Source organism: Helianthus annuus, chromosome 11, assembly GCF_002127325.2.
Source record: "Helianthus annuus cultivar XRQ/B chromosome 11, HanXRQr2.0-SUNRISE, whole genome shotgun sequence".
Classification (NCBI taxonomy): domain Eukaryota; kingdom Viridiplantae; phylum Streptophyta; class Magnoliopsida; order Asterales; family Asteraceae; genus Helianthus; species Helianthus annuus.
The window spans coordinates 130,401,257-130,421,586 of record NC_035443.2 but is presented as its reverse complement, the minus strand read 5'-3'; the positions used below and the strand labels follow the sequence as shown (position 1 = coordinate 130,421,586).

Genomic DNA, 20,330 nt, shown 5'->3' with positions numbered 1-20,330 from the left:
AGTTAACAAAGCTAACAAACTAATAATAATGATAGAACAATAGTTCATGTCCTCATATTCAAACTAGAGATAGCATAATAAGTAACAAACAAATTTAATGGAAATCAAATAATGATAACCTATAACAAGAAGAATATAAGATCATTACAGAAATCATAGTTAAAGACTCAACTTCTAAGTTCTAGTTAAGGAAAGGATATCTACCTCTTATAGTAAGTGATATTATTACATATTGAATTCTATGTTCTAACTTTCTCACTCAATATTGCAGTGGGTGACACTCTTCAATGCGTATCTGGTGGAACCAAAATGGTTTGCTACTAGACATACTCCAAAGTCAGAAGAATACTTGAAGAATGGAATAATCAGTTCAGGTGTACAAGTTTTCCTAGTTCACATGTTTTTCCTCCTAGGGGATGGTGACACTAAGGAAAAAGCGAGCCTTATTGACAATAATCATGACATTGTATCATCTGTTTCAAAAAATTTGCGTCTTTCAAATGACTTAGAATCTGAACAGGTTAACAAGTTCATTCATGTTTTAATGTTTTACAAAATATATTTGCTGCATGTAAATGAATCCATATATGATGTTTTAAACAGGATGAGAATCAAGATGGCCATGATGGATCATATGTCAAGTGTCTCCTCATGGAACATGACTATAGTTCGGTTGAGATTGCTCGAGAGTACGTCAAGAAGATGATTTCTGACACGTGGAAGTGTTTAAACCAGGAATGCCTCTCCCCTAACCCTTTTTCGGAGAATTTCTTGAAGGGGTCTATAAACCTAGCCAGGTTGGTTCCGTCAATGTACAGTTACAACCATAATAATTCATTTGATCTAATAGAAGAATATATCAGGTCTATCCTTTGAGACAAAGTATATACTAATGTATATATTTGCCGTTAATTAAATATGGGTTTTAGCCACTTAAACTTTATATTAATAGCACAACAAACCTTACATAAGTCATCTACTATATACAACGCTCATGTGTAACCTAAATGCTTTTATAACTATAAATTTTAAGTATGTAGTTTCTAAAAAGAAATTTGGAATGTTAATCCTTTATATATATATATAGTCTAGGAGTTGAATACAAAGTTCAAATTTCCTAAAAAGTGTAAAAAGTCATAAACAAACCAAAATGTCAACCATAAAACACACCCAAAACTTACAAATAACAAAATGAATTATTACTAAAACATCATATATGTTTATATGTTGGTTATATTTTGAAGTTTTTATGGACTATTATGGTTTGAATATGGTGTTTTAGTAGTCTTCACTCTGTTATTTGTGGGTTTTAGATGTGTTTTATGGCTCATATTATAGTGTTTTATGAGTCTTTACACTTTTTTTGGAAATTTGTACTTTGTAGTTGAACCTATATATATATATATATATATATATATATATATATATATATATATATATATATATATATATATATATATATATATATATATATGGGGGCCGCTAGAATGAGAACCACCTCAAGTTGTAAGAACCGCGAGAACTACTTGATCCGGGGCGAGGTGGACCAATTTTTTTTTCAAAAACGTAGATGCATGTGTAAAAACTACACGCACGGCTTTTTTTTAAGTTATTTTTTACGAATGTGTTTATAATACATGCATCTACGTTTTTGAAAAAAAAAATTGGTCCACCTCGCCCCGTACGGTGTGGTTCTCGCGGTTCTTACAACTCGAGATGGTTCTCATTCTAGCGGTCCCCATATATATATATATATATATATATATATATATATATATATATATATATATATATATATATATATATATATATAGTGTGAGGTTCATTGAGGAACACTAAAAAGTGGGGAACAACGGGGAACCGACTCAAACGAACTCTGGTTGGACTCATTCCAGCGGCATTTTAACCGGCTCGTCGAACCCTAACTAGGATCTCTTAACCCTAAACACTAAATCATAACCCCTAAACCCTAAATATATTAGGGTTTAGCTTTAGGGTTTAGGGTTTAGCTTTAGGTTTAGCCTTTAGAGTTTAGCTTTTAGGGTTTATAGTTTAGATTTTACACTTTAGCTTAGGTTTTAGCCTTATTTTTTAGCTTTAGGGTTTAGAGTTTAGGAGTTAAGATTTAGGGTTTAGGGTTAAGGGATCCTAGTTAGGGTTCGAAGAGCTGGTTCCAACGCCGTTGGAATGAGTCCAATCGGAGTTCGTTTGAGTCGGTTCCCCGTTGTTCCCCACTTTTTTAGTGTTTCTCAATGAACCTTCCCATATATATATATATATATATATATATATATATATATACACTAGCAATTTACCCGCGCGATGCAGCGGGAGTGATGATTTACTATTGGATATTCGTTTACCATTAGTTTATCAGTCGTCTAGTGACATATTGTATAGTACTTAAGTTAGTTTTCTTATTCGTGATATATTGGCACTCGTTTTTCTGTTAGTTTATCGATTCTTTGGTGATATACTTTTATTAATATTTTTAGTTGTTAGTTTGTTAATCTTTCTATCAAATCATTCATAAGTACATAATGATTTAACCATAATTCATTAATCGATACAAATACGAAATGCAATATGCTGAACATTATAAATTTGCTAACAAAATTATAACGATAAACATTAATCGATAAAAAATAAACATTATAAATTTGTAACAATAATTACAACGATTTGTTTCTTTGTTAATCTCATTATAATGCTTTTTATAATTTTTCTTTGCCTTGTAGGAGGAAGATGGGTGCTTCTCTCCATAGGGCATACAAGACACAGGTTATTGTCGGGAGCCCGACATATTTAACATATAATGTTTTTTATACCTTAAATATGGCGGGTTGCCGCCAATCTTGTATGCCCTAGGAGAGAAGCACCTATCTTCCCCTTACAAAGATGAAACTTGTGGCCTGTAGAGGGTTACTTGCTGGTTTCTTAAGCCATCTGCTATAGTATACTGCTTTACGGGCTTCTCACTCAAGATGATTTTGAAGTTGTTGAACTTTCTAAGGTATAACATTGAAAAGAATCCTTATATATCATGATTACACCAAATTAAAAACATGTTGAAAAGTATTATTTTTTATGACTTAATTGCGTTCGTTTACGACTTAATTTCTGCATCAACAATATACAATGCAATTTGGTATTCTACTCCAACATCATCATCCATTGCCTCTTTCTAAGGTACAACATAGAAGCTTATGCCTGAAAAGAATCCTTATATATCGTGATTGCCCAACCTAATTTGTCACCTACATAAATTACCACCAGTTTTCCCTTTTGTAAATCTACTCCTAAATTGAATATCGTAACTTTAAAACTCATTGTTTTACAAGGGGGCCTCCTTTGGGACTATGAGAAGGTTTGGAAAGTAAATATCTAACCCAAGGAAAAGAAACTGATGTAACAAGTAATACATTAAGAAACTTGAATGTAGCTCTAGATAACACAAATCATATTATTAAAGTTATTTCAACAGCTTAGAAACAGAAAAAAAAAAAAAAAAAAAAAAAAAAAAACTAATATAGCCTTAGGTATAAGGTATTAACCTATTATCACGAGAAGATAAGTAAAGGCATCATATAAGTATACAACAAAATTTCCCATTTAAAAGAAACAGGAATAGAACCACACTTATTCAATAAAAAAAGATGCATTCTACTTTTGTATTGCGATATGGAGATGTACACCGGTTCAAACCCTAGATCACAAGACCCTATTGCAGCTATAAAGGTGTCTTTATAGATTGTTGAAGTGAGTAGACCATTTGAAGTGACTATATGTAATTATGTATACACAAGTTGAAATCAAAACTTGTATACAATGAGACTCACGAGACTTTTAATACCTAAAACGCCACCACTTGTACGTGTAGAAAACAACTTAAAAACAACCCTAGCAACGAAGCCCATGGTCCCACATTTTGACTCAACCAAGCAAAAAGACCCATAATTTAGACCCATTAAAACAGAAAATAAACGTGACTGAATGACCCACATCTGACCCGTTTGAACCGTTTGACCCATTCATCCATATATGAAGCTCCAGCTTTATGACCTGTCAAGATTATCCCTACAATTTACCAAAACCGTTCTTAGCATATAATCATGTCGCCGGAAACATATATCAGTCAAAAATCGAGTATGGGGAAGTAAAATTACCTGATTCGTGGTCTCAAACTCTCAATGAGTACCTACATAGACATAAGTTTGTTTTTTATATTGCATTTTATTATAACATATGAAATTTGATATATAGTTGTTTATAAGATAGATTCATATCTTACCAGCCTATAGTTAATGTAAAGCCGCCAATCACCATAATGGAAAACCATGTGGTGTTACCAATGATATATGATGCAAAGAAACCATCAGCTATTCAGCTCCCTCTTTCTTCAAAATTACACATTTTCATTACTTTTAAATTATAACAAACAATGCACCATTTGTAGAGAATCTGAAGAGTACCTGAAGAAGAAGAAGAAGCAGAAGCTTGGTGGGGTAGTATCTAAGAGTTGAGGGAGTAGTATGAATAACAATTCAGATTCCTCCTCCTTCAGATCCTTTAACAGCTGAATATCACAACCGTTTCCCAAAACCACATTAATAAAAACCCTAAATGCATCAAAATCAGAACAAAGCGAAGCACAAACAAACCTGTATAATCAGATTGTTATACCACCAGTGCCTTCGTGCATCACACTCACCATCTGAAGACCAGAAATCATGGAATTAAAAGTGGGATGTAGATCAAAGCCATCGGTTCAGAATTCCATATCTGAACATCCTGAATTATTTTACCCTGAATTCCAGACCTGAACACCTGTTACCTCCACTGTTCAACCTTGTTGAATCTTGTCGCTAGAACCCTAGTTCCCTTTGCCAGAGACTCCTTCCCGTCTCTCTCTCTCTCTCTCTCTCTCTCTCTCACACACACACACACAGTTTTTCTTGTCTCTGGTTATTTTCTCTGCAAATGAAAAATGAAAAGAAAGCAGGTTGAGATTCTGCTGGAACTCCCTGATATATAACATCAAAAAAAACATAACCCGAAAGGATGATAGGCCAATCATATATTAATAACAGTTATCAATCCAAAAATCATACCTTTTCTCGAACATATCAGCTTATGAGGCTTCCGAGCATTCTTATTATTCTTCTCCATGATTTTGATGTCTCTTTGATTTGTAATATTCAAGTTAACCAGGTACTGAGATGGTCTGTGCGCGAGAGATTGGTGATGAGAGTGAGAAGGAAAGTGAACGGTGTGGATGGAATTATTGGGAGATAGGGTTTACAGTGATTCTAGGGTTTGAATTTTGAATAAAAGAGCCCAAATTTGGTTTTGAATTTTGAATCCACTGTTTTGAATTTTGATTCCCCGCTTATCTGGATACACATCCCTACTTTATGATTTTGAGTATTTGTCTTTTAGTGGCATTGCATTGAAACCTTGTACAATATGCTTTAAGGGTTTGTAAGTGGCAAATGACCAAAACTGTCCCTCGGAAAGAGGTGTACAAATCGGTTATTTTGGAAAACCGGTTACGGTTAATAACCGGTTCGGTTATTTTCAGCAAAAAAAAACCGGTTTTTTATTAACCGGTTACGGTTAATAACCGGTTTTAACTGGGAAATATTGTAACCGGTTGTAACCGGTTTATGTGTCGATTATTAACCGATAATGAGTGAAACTGGTTAAAAAAACCGGTTAACAGAAACCGGAATAATAACCGGTTATGCAGAAACATGCAGGAAGTTAACAGAATGTTATTTTTTTCATTTTTTCAGCTATTTGGGCTGTTTTTTCAGCTAAATGCAGTTTTTTTTATAAAAAATTTAACAATAAACTCATAAAAAGTTAAACACATAATAATATCATTAGTCTTGGAACAAACGGTTACATAACAATGAAATACGAACGATAAACATAACAAACGAAATGCGTAAACTTAAACTATTAATCCGCAAAGAATGTCCACTAATATATATATATTTTTTTAGTGGAACTACAATACTAAAATATATCTTGAGAAGCGTCGTTTAATCTTCTTCGGCCAAACCCGAACCCGAACTATTGCGTAGGAATTCATCTAATTCGGCTTCTTCGTCGGTCATTGGGGTTGTCAATTCGGCTTCGACCTCGTCCTCGTAAACTTCTCCTTCGTAATCTAATTCTTCCTCGAGTGAACGTTTGTCTTGAACTCTCTCCGCCGCATCCAAGTAATCTTTTAAGCAAATCGACATCTTAACCGGTTTTTTTTATATCGTTATCGGTTAACCGGTTTTTAACCGGTTTTTTTAAATAATCGATTTAATAACCGGTTTTTTTATAAACCGGTTTTAAAACCGAACGGGGCCAGAAAAATTGCAACTGATTAATAACCGGTCAAATCGGTTGTAACCGAACCGGTTATAAAAAAACTGGTTTTTAGAAAAAACGGTTCCGGTTTTTTTTCCGGTTTCGATTGCGTAATCAGTTTTTTTGTATACCTTTACTCGGATATGCATTATAGGGTTGAGATCCTGTACAAACATTGCTAATTATAAGAACCGTAAGAACAGATCTGAACCATTGATAATTTAAATCAAGGGTTGATATTGATTATAAAAAAAACCCTTATAATTAAAAGTTACTACTAAAAAATTAGGGGTAATTTTGTAAAATTGCTAGTCATTTGACCATTTTCCATTAAATACAAATTCCACCAAGGTTTTTAAACTAAAATAACTTTTATATACTTCATTACTTTTTTAAAAAAAAAATATCATAAAATCAAGTATTTTTTTTATCTTTAATATGAGTACCATATTGCTATAATTTTTGTATTTATAAAAGTGATTTTTAAAAAAGTTAGCAAAAGGTGTTTTATAATTGTGCTGATAACGTGCTGATTATGTGTTAATTACAAAATAATACAACCAAACACCAAAAGTAGATATAATCAGCACATCTGGTGTGCTGATAATGGAGAACAATTGAGGTTGTTGTGCTGATGTCGTTTATGTTGATAATGGAGAACGATTGAGGATGATGTGCTGATAATGAAGAACGATTAAACATGTTATGCTAATTATATAGTGTTGTGCTGATTATATTTTTTGTAATTATTTTTAATTAGTTTTAAATAAATATGGTCAAAAGGTCTAAATTACCCTTAAACTAATTTTTTTTATTGATAGACACTTGTCAATTATTTGTTGGTTCTTACGGTTCTTACAAACTTAAATGTTTGTATTTGATCCCATTCCATGCATTATATATATAGTGTATATATATATATATATATATATAGAAAAAGAGAGAGAGAGAAATACTAAACATATTATACATATTTGTTCTTGTATTATCTGTTAATTATCTGATACAAACACTAAAGGCTAGAAACCAATAACATACATCAAGAGCCAAGAACATATATTAGTTGTTATATATGCATGGATCTATTAATAGCAAAGAACAACAAAAACACAATAATATGGACGGTGTTGTAAGAACAACAACAAAAAAACTTGTATATGATTAGTGATTGAAAATTAAGAACATGACTAGACTTATTTATATATACAAATGAAATAAGTAACTAGCATAAATATAATTATATTTATGTTAAATGCTTAAGCGACTCTACTTAAACTATATTAACCGCCTAATGATCTTAATGAGGGGTTTGAGAGGATTGTCGGCATCTAGTGTTCCTTGGTCCTATGGTTGTTGGTTAAATTTGATCCAACAATCTCCCCTTAAGATTAACTTTTTCCATGCTCATTGTCCACAACGTCTATTTTTCTTATAAGTTTTCACTTGTTTTTTTCTCACTCACACATTTTTTTTTTTTTTTTTGGATTGGTGTTTCACGCAACATTTAATGATTTGATTCACATGGTTTTCTTGTTACTTCCTACATGGGTATTTTCTATATCATCACCTATTTCCACTTTTATGTCCATCCTTGCATCACTCTTCCTTGTGGTATTCATTACACTAGTCTTTATCATTGCATCTACTAAAATAACCTTTACTCTCATGCATTCACTTCATGTTTTTCCTTTTGATTCCTCCAATCACTCTAAATTTTGATTTGATCCAAAGTCCTTTGCGATCAAATTTAGGGGCTGTTTGTTTACCTCTTAATGAGGCACTTAGTGGTTCACACCTCTTACTAGTTCAGCACTTAATGGTTCAGACTGTTTGTTTCACGAGCAGATGTCTGAATGGTTCAGACGTTTGCCTCTAAATGGTTAAGCATTATACAGAGTCTGAATGATTAAGACCTCTAATCTGAAATGGTCAGACATTTGCCTCTGAACAGTTATGCATTATATAGGCTCTTAATGGTTCAGACCTTCAACACTTAATAGTTCAGACCTCTTACTGCTTCAGCACTTAACCATTCAGATGTTGCCAAACAGCCCCTTAATCCTTGGTCCCTTTGGATTTGGTTTGATGAATTGTCCTTTTGATGAATAATCCTTTAACCTTTGGGAATTTTTTGAATCATTTTATTAATTATGAGTTTTCTTCCATGGCCTCCTAAGTAGTCCTCATTTGGGGTTTAATAACTATTCGACTATTGGGATTTTGATTGTTAGAATGTCAATCCTTTGACCTTAAGAGTCGTTGAATTGTGTTTTCTGTTATTGGATTCGATTCATGCAAATTTAAATGTTTATTTTATGGCAGTCCTTCTTTGATTAAAAGCATCTAATGATTTTCGGATAATCCGACAATCCGTCATTGGTAATCTACAAATTTCTAATGTATACATGGAGATTTGAGATTATACAATAATGGTCATGGAACTATACTATACTGGTGTACTAAATTAGTATAAAGTATATCCGTTTATATGACCCCTCAGTACGAGCGAGTTAGAACAAACACAAACACTCAAAGTGATATAAAAGTATTAAAAAAGTGTCGTGGAAGGCCCTTAATAAGGATATCAGAGGGAGAGGGAGAGAGAGAGAGTGCTGATAAGATGATAGAGCATAAAGTACACAAACTTTACCAATAGGAAGCTTTTTTCTAGTCAAAATGAATATCAGTCGCCAGATGTTTCGTCCGCTAATGTTGAACCGGGTTTTCAGACATATAGACAGTAGATATATCGTCACAATAAACCACAGTAGCATGACCAAAAAAGAATGTAATTCAATTAATTAATTTCGAAACTTGCTAGCTTCGGTGAGCGCATTCAAGATATAGTGTTCGAATGTTTCACGACCATGAAATTTGTGACAACTAGAAAATTTTTTGTTCATGCACTAGCAAAATGGTCCAAATAGGGCTGTATACGAATCGAACGTTCAGCGAACAGTTCGTGAACAGTCTAGCGGGAAGTTCGTTTATGTTTGTTCGTTTAATAAACGAACGAACATGAACAAGAAATTTCGTTCGATTAGCTAAATGAACGAACATGAACGGGGGTCTCGTTCGTTTGATTGTGTTCGTGAACGTTCGGTAAGGTGTTCGTGAACGTGTTCGTGAACATTCGTTGATTTGCGTTCGTTTATGTTCGTATGTTTGTGTTTTAATTGAAGATCTTTGTACTTTCTTATATTTTATTTGGACTTTTTATATTATTAAACTTTTATTTATTTTATTTCCCTAACAATTAAACTAGGAAACCCACTTTCATCTTGTTTATGCATCATTTCCCTTTCATTTCTCATTATTTACATCCACGAATACGATCGACCTCCGTTCCACAATAAGGGATTCAAGTTCGAGTGCTACTCTCTGGGCCATCTATCTTTATCATTCGTCGCGTTCGCCAAATTTATTTGTGTTCGTTTGTGTTCGTGAACCGTTCGCGAACGCGCTCGTTTCCTTAATGAATGAACACAAACATAAAATCTCGTTCGGTAAGTATTCATGAACCGTTCGTGAACACATTTATTTCCTTAACAAACGAACACGAACAATGCCTTGTTCGTGTTCGTTTGGTTCGTTTACAACCCTATGTCCAAACATTAGCAACACTAATCAATTTTTGGAATGAAAATTCTTTTAACAAGGGGATGATTTGACACCCGAAATTTTCAGGTTAGCACTGTTAACACAAATTCCGTTATCTCAAACAGGCGTTCATGCATTTCACTTGATTAGGGTTAATTAAGTGCGTCAGTTATTACACAAACGCTCACGTAACGGTATTCTAAAATTACGGAATCACACCGAGTCCGTCCCCGTACATTGGTGAACAATCGAAATAATATTTCCGAACAATTAAATAAATATAAACTAAGTGAATTTATATGTCATTTGACTTACATGTTTATTTTACGAACTTTCATGAAAGCGCGTATATTTGCGCATAACAACATGTTAGTGATTTTTAGCAATTTTTATAAAAGAAGGAAATTTTATAAAAATAATAGTTAAGGGGAAATTATTGTAATTAATGTCCTATGACACACGAAACACATCAATTATTTGACAAACTCAGGCGCGTGTTGAACGAATGTAATTCATGTTAATTATGTGTGTGTGTATATTCGTTTAATTAAGTTGGTGAATTTAATTATAACTAAATTATTTATTCGATTTAAAGAGAGGAATTTGTAAGCAAACACGAGACGCACAACCTGTAAAGGGTTCTTATAAGCTATCTCCATCCAACTCACTCACACCCCAAACCCTAGGTATTTAAACCTTTCTTTCTTCCTTTCCATTCATTTTCACCAAACACTGGCCTTCACCTTATCTTCATCTCCTACATACCTCACAAAACACAAACACGCACACTCCTAAATATCTAGAGGGAGAGAAAGGGTGGGTAAGGGAGAGAAAGAGAACACACTCCCTAAGACCCAAATCTCGTTTTTCCATTTTTGGCTAACCTAGTTGTAGAAAATGATGATTCGCGAAAATTTAAACGTTGGATCGTTCTCAATTTTTGACTGAGCCTCGTGGGACATAGGCGATCAAATCCAACTGTGGGTTTTCGAATTCTAGGTTTGGAAGTGGGGTTTTTTCTACCCGGAAAACTTCAACTCGAAAATGAGTTTTCCAACCACTATTGGGCCTTCGGGTAATAAAAGTGACGGTTACCTACGACGGAAACCGGGGGAATTGTAGGTCTCGACGAGACGTGCGGCAACTTGAATTACTCAATTCTGAGGTCGTTTGATATGGTTTCAACTTCCATTCGTATTTGGTTAATTTGATATGGTTCGTGGATGTTTCTAGCAACAAGGGTTTGTTATTTTCTGATGATTTGAGGCTATAACTAAGATCCTATCGATTTTTATGGTTTTTTATTAGTTTTGTTTAGATGAACCCTAGTTGATCCAAACATGAGTCCAAACAATCAAAGCGTTAAATTAAACGTTTATTAAGCTTTGTCATGTTGTTTGCATGATTTGTATGGATTTACATGTGATTAGAAACCCTAGATTTCATGCTAGTTCATAGGTTACTAAAGACAATAACTTTATTTGGACGAATGATTTAGAAATCGAGTTCTGAACACGATTGATGATGGGAACATGTTAGTTGGAACATATTAAGGTGTTTTATAGTGTTGAATTTTAGAAACTTAACTCGTTGTTCATAGCTTATTAATAATAGTAACTTTTTAGGTTTTGCGGATTGGATTTTGATTTCTAGACTTGTTTGATATGATGTGAGGATTGATTATGCGTTGGTATGAATTTAGTAACATGTTAAGAACGTGAAATGTGTTGTAACTAGTTAATTCATAGAAATCAAGCCTTATGTCCATATGTTCTATTAATAAAAACCTTATTGATTCTTGTGAATTACATGATGAGTTTTAAGCATGTTAAATGTATAATGATGATTAGTTTTGTATTAGTTTAATCATACGAATATGTTTGAAACTATGGGTTGTAGAAAATGTGATTTATGATCACAGAATGTCATTTAAGGAAATTTTATGCATGAGAATGTTTTGGGTGATCATACTTTGCCATAGTAGGTAACTTTATTGTTTGCATATGACATATGAAGCAGGTATCGCTAGTCTAGGAAACTTTAATTGTTGATTGTATGCATGCTTGAGATGACAAGTTGCTACATGTGGACTTAAGGTTGTTGAGCATGAGAATGTGCAAGGTTTTTGTGAGCATTTTAACATGCTAGAACATTAGGGAAATGGCATTCATGAATAATATGGATGGTATTATGCTAAACAAACATTGTTTCATTAAACGTGTCACCAACGGGTCGTCAGGTCAAACTAGGTTAAATTGGTCAAACACGTCAAACACTTTTAAAATACATAAACAATTGAGTTGTTTGGACTTTGGATACAACGGGACACGTGGAACAACACGAACACACTCTTACCGACTTATATATGATAGGCAACCATTAGAGGGTCACCAGATCTAGACTTACCAACAAATAACGCAACCTAAGGTGAGTTTCATGGCTCCTTTTACTTGCATTCCTGTTGGGGAAGAAACATGCACGCGAACAAACATGGATGGCATAATATGTCTTTACCACTTGTTTACTTAAGCGCATTCATAACATGCTAAGTCCTTGTACACTTTCGAACCATTAGTATATGGAGTATAGAGAGGAACGTTGAGTAGTACTACTGGGTTTGACAAACCCCACTCGGGCTAGTCGAGACTGGAGGTCGAATGTGTGTGAATTTTCCTAGAGATTTGCCATTGTTGGTGTTAGCAATGATGGAAGGCAAACAAATAACAAACAATCAGCTTTGGTTGTGAAATCTTGGAGTGACTTGTACACTGCCTTGCTAGCTATAGATATGACTTTATGTATGTGGATCCTACAAGCATTTAAACAATTTATTTACTTACAGACCTGTGAACTCACCAACCTTGTGTTCACAATTTAAGCATGTTTTCTCAGGTCACTAAGTACACATCTGGACTAGGATGCTTCATGGGTCGCATTGATTTCATCAAATGTTCGAACATGTTTTATTCTACATTATTTACTTTAGTTGGCATTTTGTTTTGCGCATAACATACATTTTTGTTTTTACATCTATTATACGCTTTCTTAAATTTAAACTATGAACATTATTTCTCATGTTGAGTGAATAGGGTTATTTCAAAACTCATATAGAGATCGTTCAACATGACCGATCTACAAACCTAGTTAGCCACGCTCCTCGTGGTAGAACCACACAAGTGGAATTTGAGGGTGTGACAAAATCAAATTATCACCCAAGTATATACAGTTGCATTGATAACCTGTCGTTGATAACCTATATAGCTAGGGTAAGTCAGGTATCGTATCAACAAGGAACACGTGGTCAGTATCACACCTTTCATATAACATTCCCAAAATTTTATTTATATAAAATATATAAAAACTTATGTTATTAAAAGGATGCATCATGGGTAAGTTGAACAATGGAAATATGAGATATTTTGGGTAAGCATAGGAACCGTTTAATAACTAATTTATAAAAATACATTATATTTGAGCCTACTATGTTTTTAATGAAACTTGGTTCAAAATGTAGATAAAATTATTCTCGTTCTAATGGCATGTTTATTATTTTATAAAACGTTATATTTTTAAAGTTATAAGCGTCAAATGAGTGAAGTAGTTAAATTAATTATAATATGTATATTATAATAAAATAATTCAAAACTAAACAAATGTTAGTGTACGTACATCTCAAAGAAAAGAATAAAATAATATTGAACCTAAACAAATAAGAATTTTGAAAAGGTAAGTCTACGTGTATATGCAAATAATGAACATTTGAATTCAATGTATAGTATACGTGTCCTTTACATTAATTCTCATAACTTAAGCAAGAAGTTCAAAATGGAGTATAAATATGAGCACAAAAGGAATCAGTTTTCGTGCCATCTCTCATCCCCCTCTACTCTTTTCCTTATACCATATTTTTTTAATAATTCACCCCTAAATACTCTAAAGCCCTGCCCCGTTTTAAGTATTTTAACCCCTGATCACCTATACCCTGTCCAAATGACGTAGGGCCCCATAACGTATGTCAAGGCTCTGCCTAAATTCGTTGGGGTTCTGTCTCGTGACGTAGGGATAAAGTAGAATTGGGTCACTATACTTAATGTGAGTGCACTATATATTTTATTAAATAATCCAGGAGTTGTACCAAGATATATCAACCCTCCAAAATATTTTTGACACACCTAATATATTTTAAAAATATCCCAATATGTCCCTAAATACACCTCATACGTGAATGCCGAGCCCGAAATACCATATAGTATTAAAAATAATTAAAAACAAGAAATATTAAGTTGAGGCGGGCCGCGTAGGACCCACCCCAACCTTACGCGGGCGGTATGAGGGTTGAAACCTGATCTCGTTGATTTCTTTAGTTCAGGCGGGCCGCGTAAGACCCTTGATTAGTTTACACGGGCCGCGAGAGATCAGGATAGTGGTGCAGCCCGATGATGACACGTGTCATCATCGTGGCGGGTCTAGGCAATGACCAGGACAAGCTACGCGTTGACCCAGCTTTTACGCGGGCCGCGTAAGCTTTGTGCTTATATTACGCGGGCCGCGAGAGACCCAGGATCAGCAACTATATAAGAAGGCCATCGGGTTCAACCAAATTTCGTTCACAATTCATTCTCAATCTCAAAATTCTGAATTAGAGTTATTATACTCGGGTATTATACCCCTAATTAGCAAGGTTCTGCTCCGTTGTAAGTATTATAACCCCAGTTTCATATTAGATACGCTACCCGATTGATTTAGGGTTCCGTAACAACTGTCGTGGTTCTGCCCGACGTAGTTGTTGGAATACTGTCTCAGGGAGGGTATCATTAATATTATCAAAGGGTTATTATACTAATCTATGTACATTTGTGTAAATTATAGATTAATCCCAGGAAACCCTTACGCGAAGTCTAAGATAGCAATGTGAGTTTATCCTCTTTTTGTTAACCTGTAAATCCCAATATCAATCCGGATCACAGTGGTTGGTTGTTTTAACCCAAAACACCTATTGATTAGGTGTTTGAGATATGAAAAGTTAAGAAAGATCAAAGATGAAGGTGAAGCTAATGGATAAATGAATACAACAAGTGTTGTATTGAATCCAAACAATAAAATAAAGCAATGAAACAACTTGGATATCAGATTTGAGCACAAGATCAACACTAGAATGTAACAACACCAATATTCATTAAGTGAGCCAAAAGCTTGAGTTGGTTATAATGTATGGGCTATATATAGTGTTCCTGATCAGCCAGCAAATTTATAAATTTGCTGGAATCTTATCTACACTAGGTCAGGAACTTTACTTTTAGAGGATTACAAAATAAGCCCTTGTACATTCAAAATAGCTACAAACTATGACTAAACTAATCCAGCACAAGTATCAACGATCTCAACAGTTCTAACAATATCCCCCCTAGATCGTTGCATACTTGTCTTTTCATTCTTTAGTTGTGACCGCTGGATTCTCTGTAGCTGGCTTTTCAGGCTCTGTTGGATTTTCTTCGTTCGTTGTTGTTTCTGGTGGTGCCTCAGTCTCGATTGGTGCATCCGGAGTTTCTTGAGTAATTACAGGTTCACAAATAGGTTGATCCTCCATAGTGGCCTCATATGTGGATGAGGTCGGAGGTGGTGATGTTGTGGTGGGTTCGGTTGTTGAAGCAGAAGATTTCTCTTTCTTGCGTTCATGTTTCTTCTTCCTCGCTTCCTTCTTCTTTTCATCAGTTTCTTTCCTCTTTTCAATCTTGTCTACCAGATCCAACATTTCCCTTTTCAACTTCCAGGCTCGCTCCACCGCTCTCTGAAATAACGCTGCCTCCTCCATGTTTGCATTACCAGCTCCCACGTTTATACGACTAGCGTTCAATAATGTTAGATCTGAGAGCCCAAACATAAAAACATCCATCGGATCTAGAATACGAATATCCACATTTTCATTGGATCTTATTACAGCTTCACCAGTCCTGCTGTCATAAAACCATTTCTTGAAATCATTGAGGGCGACAGGAACTTCTTCAGGAAGCTTGATCCTTGTGACAACTTTGGCAGGGTTGATCACCCACGTCACTTTTCCCTTTCCAGTTACTGGATCAATGGTTGTTTTTGAAACTCTGCGTCTTGGACGCTGCGGAGCATGATTAGGGAACCCTTTGTTGCTTTCTTTGGCAATTATCCGCTCGAAATCCCTCCCGATTCCTCTTTCTTCTGGGTTTAATATGTCCAGACGACCAAGTTCCCGCAGATCCCATGTCACACCCCCAAAATCCACCCGCGGAGTACCACCGCTTGGGAGCGTGACATGACCAGGATCAAGCCATCAATCATATCAAACATAGCATTTAATAATAAAAGTAATTAATATAAATCATCATGACATGATTGATGTTCCAAAACCAAACATTGTTTAAATAGCGGAAGCATAGTATGTAATCTCAAAATAGTTATAAGTTCAGATGAAGTTCATGATCCGTATCCCACAACGACCTGCTCCTCCTTGTGCAAGCTCCATAATGTACCTAAGGTCCTGCAAGGCATGCAGCAAATAATCAACAAACTAGTTGAGCGAGTTCACAGTAAGATCATAGTATAATGTGCATGTTTAACTAGTGGGGGTTTCCCAGACTAGTGTGTACTAAAGGTGGGGGCTTCCCAAACCTTGTGTTCATATTACTGGTGGGGGGCTTCCCATGTTTATCCTGGCTAATGAGGGCTTCTCATTAACGGTACTTACTAGACTACTTCCAACCATGTGTTCTTCTTTACCGAGAACAGGGATACGTACAGGGTCACGTAGGCTTTACGTGACGTGCCCTTCCCCGAGGACATGGTACGCGTGGGGGCTACGTAGGCTTTACGCAGCGTGGCCTTCCGACCCGGAAGCCAGTAGATGGTATTGGGTTACGTAGGCTTTACGTAACGTGTCCTCCCGACCCGGGAGACAAATGGCAAATACTGGGTTACGTAGGCTTTACGTAACGTGTCCTGACTATCTTGAGGACGATGGTCTATAGTCTAGAGAATGCGTAAGTACGAGTAATCATTTCATATCCAACATATCCAACCCAATTCCCAACCCGGGAATCCCATGCCTTGGCTGTGTGAACTCACCTTGGTTTGCTCGGCAGATACACAAAGAGTACAGGTAGCAAGTAAATGGTCAACCACGTCCTATCATGGTTATTATGCAAGTCAGGTTCGTATATAGCACGTTTGTATCACGTATGGTGTCGAGTATGATCATGGCAATTCACATAAACGTATCAGCAGTTCAAATCATGTAACGAGTCCAAGTAGTCGTCCCAAACAGATAAGCAGTCCAATTAGCAGTCAAGAGCATACTTGTGCGTGTTAACCCTGACCCAACATAACCCGGCCCAAATAGTAAACGCATACTAGTCCAATAACAAACAGTTCACAAATTCAATCATTTGGCCCAAACGGTTGGGCCCGTGACAGTGTAGGCCCAAACAGATGTACGTGCAAAGGTGGTCTCGAGTCGCAACCGGCGATCTCGAGTCACAGCAGGAGATTACGAGTCGCAACAGGAGGTTGCGAGTCGCAATGGTGATTTCGGCTCATCATGGTCTGGTTACGAGTCGCAACGGGACTCGCAACCATGGTCTCGGCTGGTGCTGTTGTGGTCTCGAGTCGTGACCATGAGGTTTCGACTCGCAATCTCAGTCGCAACCCTGTGTGTAACTGATTTCCTGATTTCCTAAATTCAATCCCAATCACTTCCGTAAATTCAGCAAACAAGTTTGGCAGTTTCGGAAATCAGATCAAACTCACAATTTAATCAGTTTCAAAACACATTCAACCTGTTCATATCATGTTCAAGAACAGCATCAAAACTAAACCGATTCGTAACCATATCATCATACTAGCATGCAACCTAATTCTTTAATCACAGCCGGTTACCAAACAACATCATACCCGATTAGACTAGATCATGCATTCACGAATCATATCAACGTATCCGATTAAACAATACAAAATAGCCGATTAGTATTTTACCCGGTTCTAATCATACAATCTGAATTACACCAAGATCAATAACAAAGATAGTAACATCAATCCGTTTATCATGTACACGCATATCATACACATATCAACCGAAAGCTAACATAATCCTAACCGATCATATAGTCCGATTACTAATAACAACAAGCATGATACTAGCCATTAGTGAAACACTTACCGGATTGTAGGATGAAAAGGTCTCGGCCGGTTCTAAGAGGAGACGAGGGAGAGAGAATGAGAGCTCTTAGGGTTCTTGTGTGTGTGATGTGAATTGTAACAGTTGAGAAAAGAACCAAGTCCCTAAGTGTTTTGTTGTTTGCGCATAGTGGGAGTGGGCCGAGCCCAACTCGGCTGCCTAATGGATCCGTTTCCAAAGTGTGGCCCAAACGGGCTTGTGTGATCGGTTTGTGTAGTTTGGGCTCTTGCAACACATAACATACATACACACATAACACACGTAAACAAATATTCATTTAAAATCATATAATTCAGTTCTCATAAGCACGTAATGTTACATCAAAGCAAGTCTAAAGTTCGAGTTGTCACATCTGATAGGCACTTCTTTAAGTTCGATACATGAAAAACATTGTGAACTGCCCCGAGTTCAGCTGGTAGTTTCAACTTGTATGCTACTTTGCCAATCTTTTCGATGATTTCGAATGGTCCGACGTATCGCGGATTCAGTTTGCCCCGTTTGCCAAAACGAACCACACCCTTCCAGGGTGAGACTTTCAATAAAACCCGGTCCCCGACCTGAAATTCCAAAGGCTTTCTTCGCTTGTCCGCGTATGCTTTCTGACGGTCGCGTGCTGTCGCCATGCGTTGTCGTATTAGTGCAATCTTTTCTGTGGCGTCCACTACAATCTCTGGACCCGTGATCTGACTATCCCCCACCTCTGCCCAGCAGAGGGGTGACCGGCATTTATGCCCGTACAATGCCTCGAATGGAGCGGCTTGAATGCTGGTGTGATAACTATTATTATACGAGAACTCCACCAAAGGGAGGTGCTTTTCCCAGCCGTTGCCGAAATCGATAACGCATGCCCTAAGCATGTCTTCAAGTGTTTGAATCGTTCGCTCAGACTGCCCATCTGTCTGAGGATGGTATGCTGTGCTCATGTCTAACCGTGAGCCGAAAGATTTGTGCATCGCTTGCCATAGTTCTGACGTGAATCGTGCATCGCGATCCGATATGATAGATGTGGGCACCCCGTGCCTCGAAACAACTTCCTTAAGATAGACGTCTGCGAGAGTGGAGAACTTATCCGTTTCCTTTATAGGTAGGAAGTGTGCAGACTTGGTGAGTCGATCCACGATCACCCAGATCGTATCGTTTCCCCGCTGGGATCTGGGTAGGCCTGTAACGAAATCCATGGAAATTTCTTCCCATTTCCATTGAGGTATCTTAGGCTGTTGAAGTAGGCCAGCTGGTTTCTGATATTCAACCTTGACTCTCGCACAGGTCAAGCATTTTCCAACGTACGTAGCGATGTGGGCCTTCATGCTAGGCCACCAATAAGTAGTGCTGATGTCGTGGTACATTTTATCCGACCCTGGATGTACCGAGTAGCGAGACTTGTGAGCTTCATCCATTACAAGTTCGCGTAGACCGCCATAAAGTGGGACCCAAATACGCCCCGTTACATAGTAGGCACCGTCTGCCTTCTGTTCCATTTGTTGTCGTGAGCCGCGTAGGGCTTCAGCTTTGACATTTTCGGGTTTCAATGCTTCTGCCTGAGCATCTCGTATCTGTGAAGGAAGGCTAGACTGAATCGTCAGCTGTAGCGCTCGCACGCGCTTCGGTAAGGTGTCCTTTCGACTGAGGGCGTCAGCCACAACATTGGCTTTACCTGGATGGTACTTGATGGCGCATTCGTAATCGTTCAGTAATTCAACCCATCGTCGTTGACGCATATTCAAATCCTTCTGCTTAAGAATATGCTCGAGACTCCTGTGATCGGTGTAAATCGTGCACCTGGTACCGTACAGGTAGTGTCGCCATATCTTAAGCGCGAAAACAACAGCTCCCAGCTCTAGATCGTGCGTCGTGTAGTTGCGTTCATGAGTCTTGAGTTGACGAGAGGCGTAAGCGATAACCTTGTCGCGCTGCATTAACACACATCCCAGTCCCCGAATGGATGCATCACAATAAACCACAAAGTCATCTGTGCCCTCTGGCAAAGAGAGGATAGGTGCACTGCAAAGTCTATCCTTTAGGTGCTGAAAAGCAGTCTCCTGGGGCTCTCCCCAGCGATAGGTAACTCCCTTCTGTGTCAGTAGCGTAAGCGGCTGAGCAATCTTCGAAAAGTCTCTAATAAACCGTCTGTAGTAACCTGCCAGACCCAAGAATTGGCGTA

General features: G+C 36.9%; 1 long non-coding RNA gene across 1 annotated transcript; it reads right to left on the bottom strand.

The window, feature by feature from the left end:
• Positions 1 to 3,642: 3,642 nt before the first annotated feature.
• LOC110889628 lies at positions 3,643 to 5,359 on the bottom strand. The gene is made up of 6 exons (XR_002563787.2): positions 5,112 to 5,359; positions 4,662 to 4,974; positions 4,473 to 4,576; positions 4,292 to 4,397; positions 4,167 to 4,198; positions 3,643 to 4,077 (listed from the first exon to the last, which is right to left on the bottom strand). It is a non-coding gene; the product is annotated as an uncharacterized LOC110889628 (long non-coding RNA).
• Between the last annotated feature and the right edge of the window lie 14,971 nt (positions 5,360 to 20,330).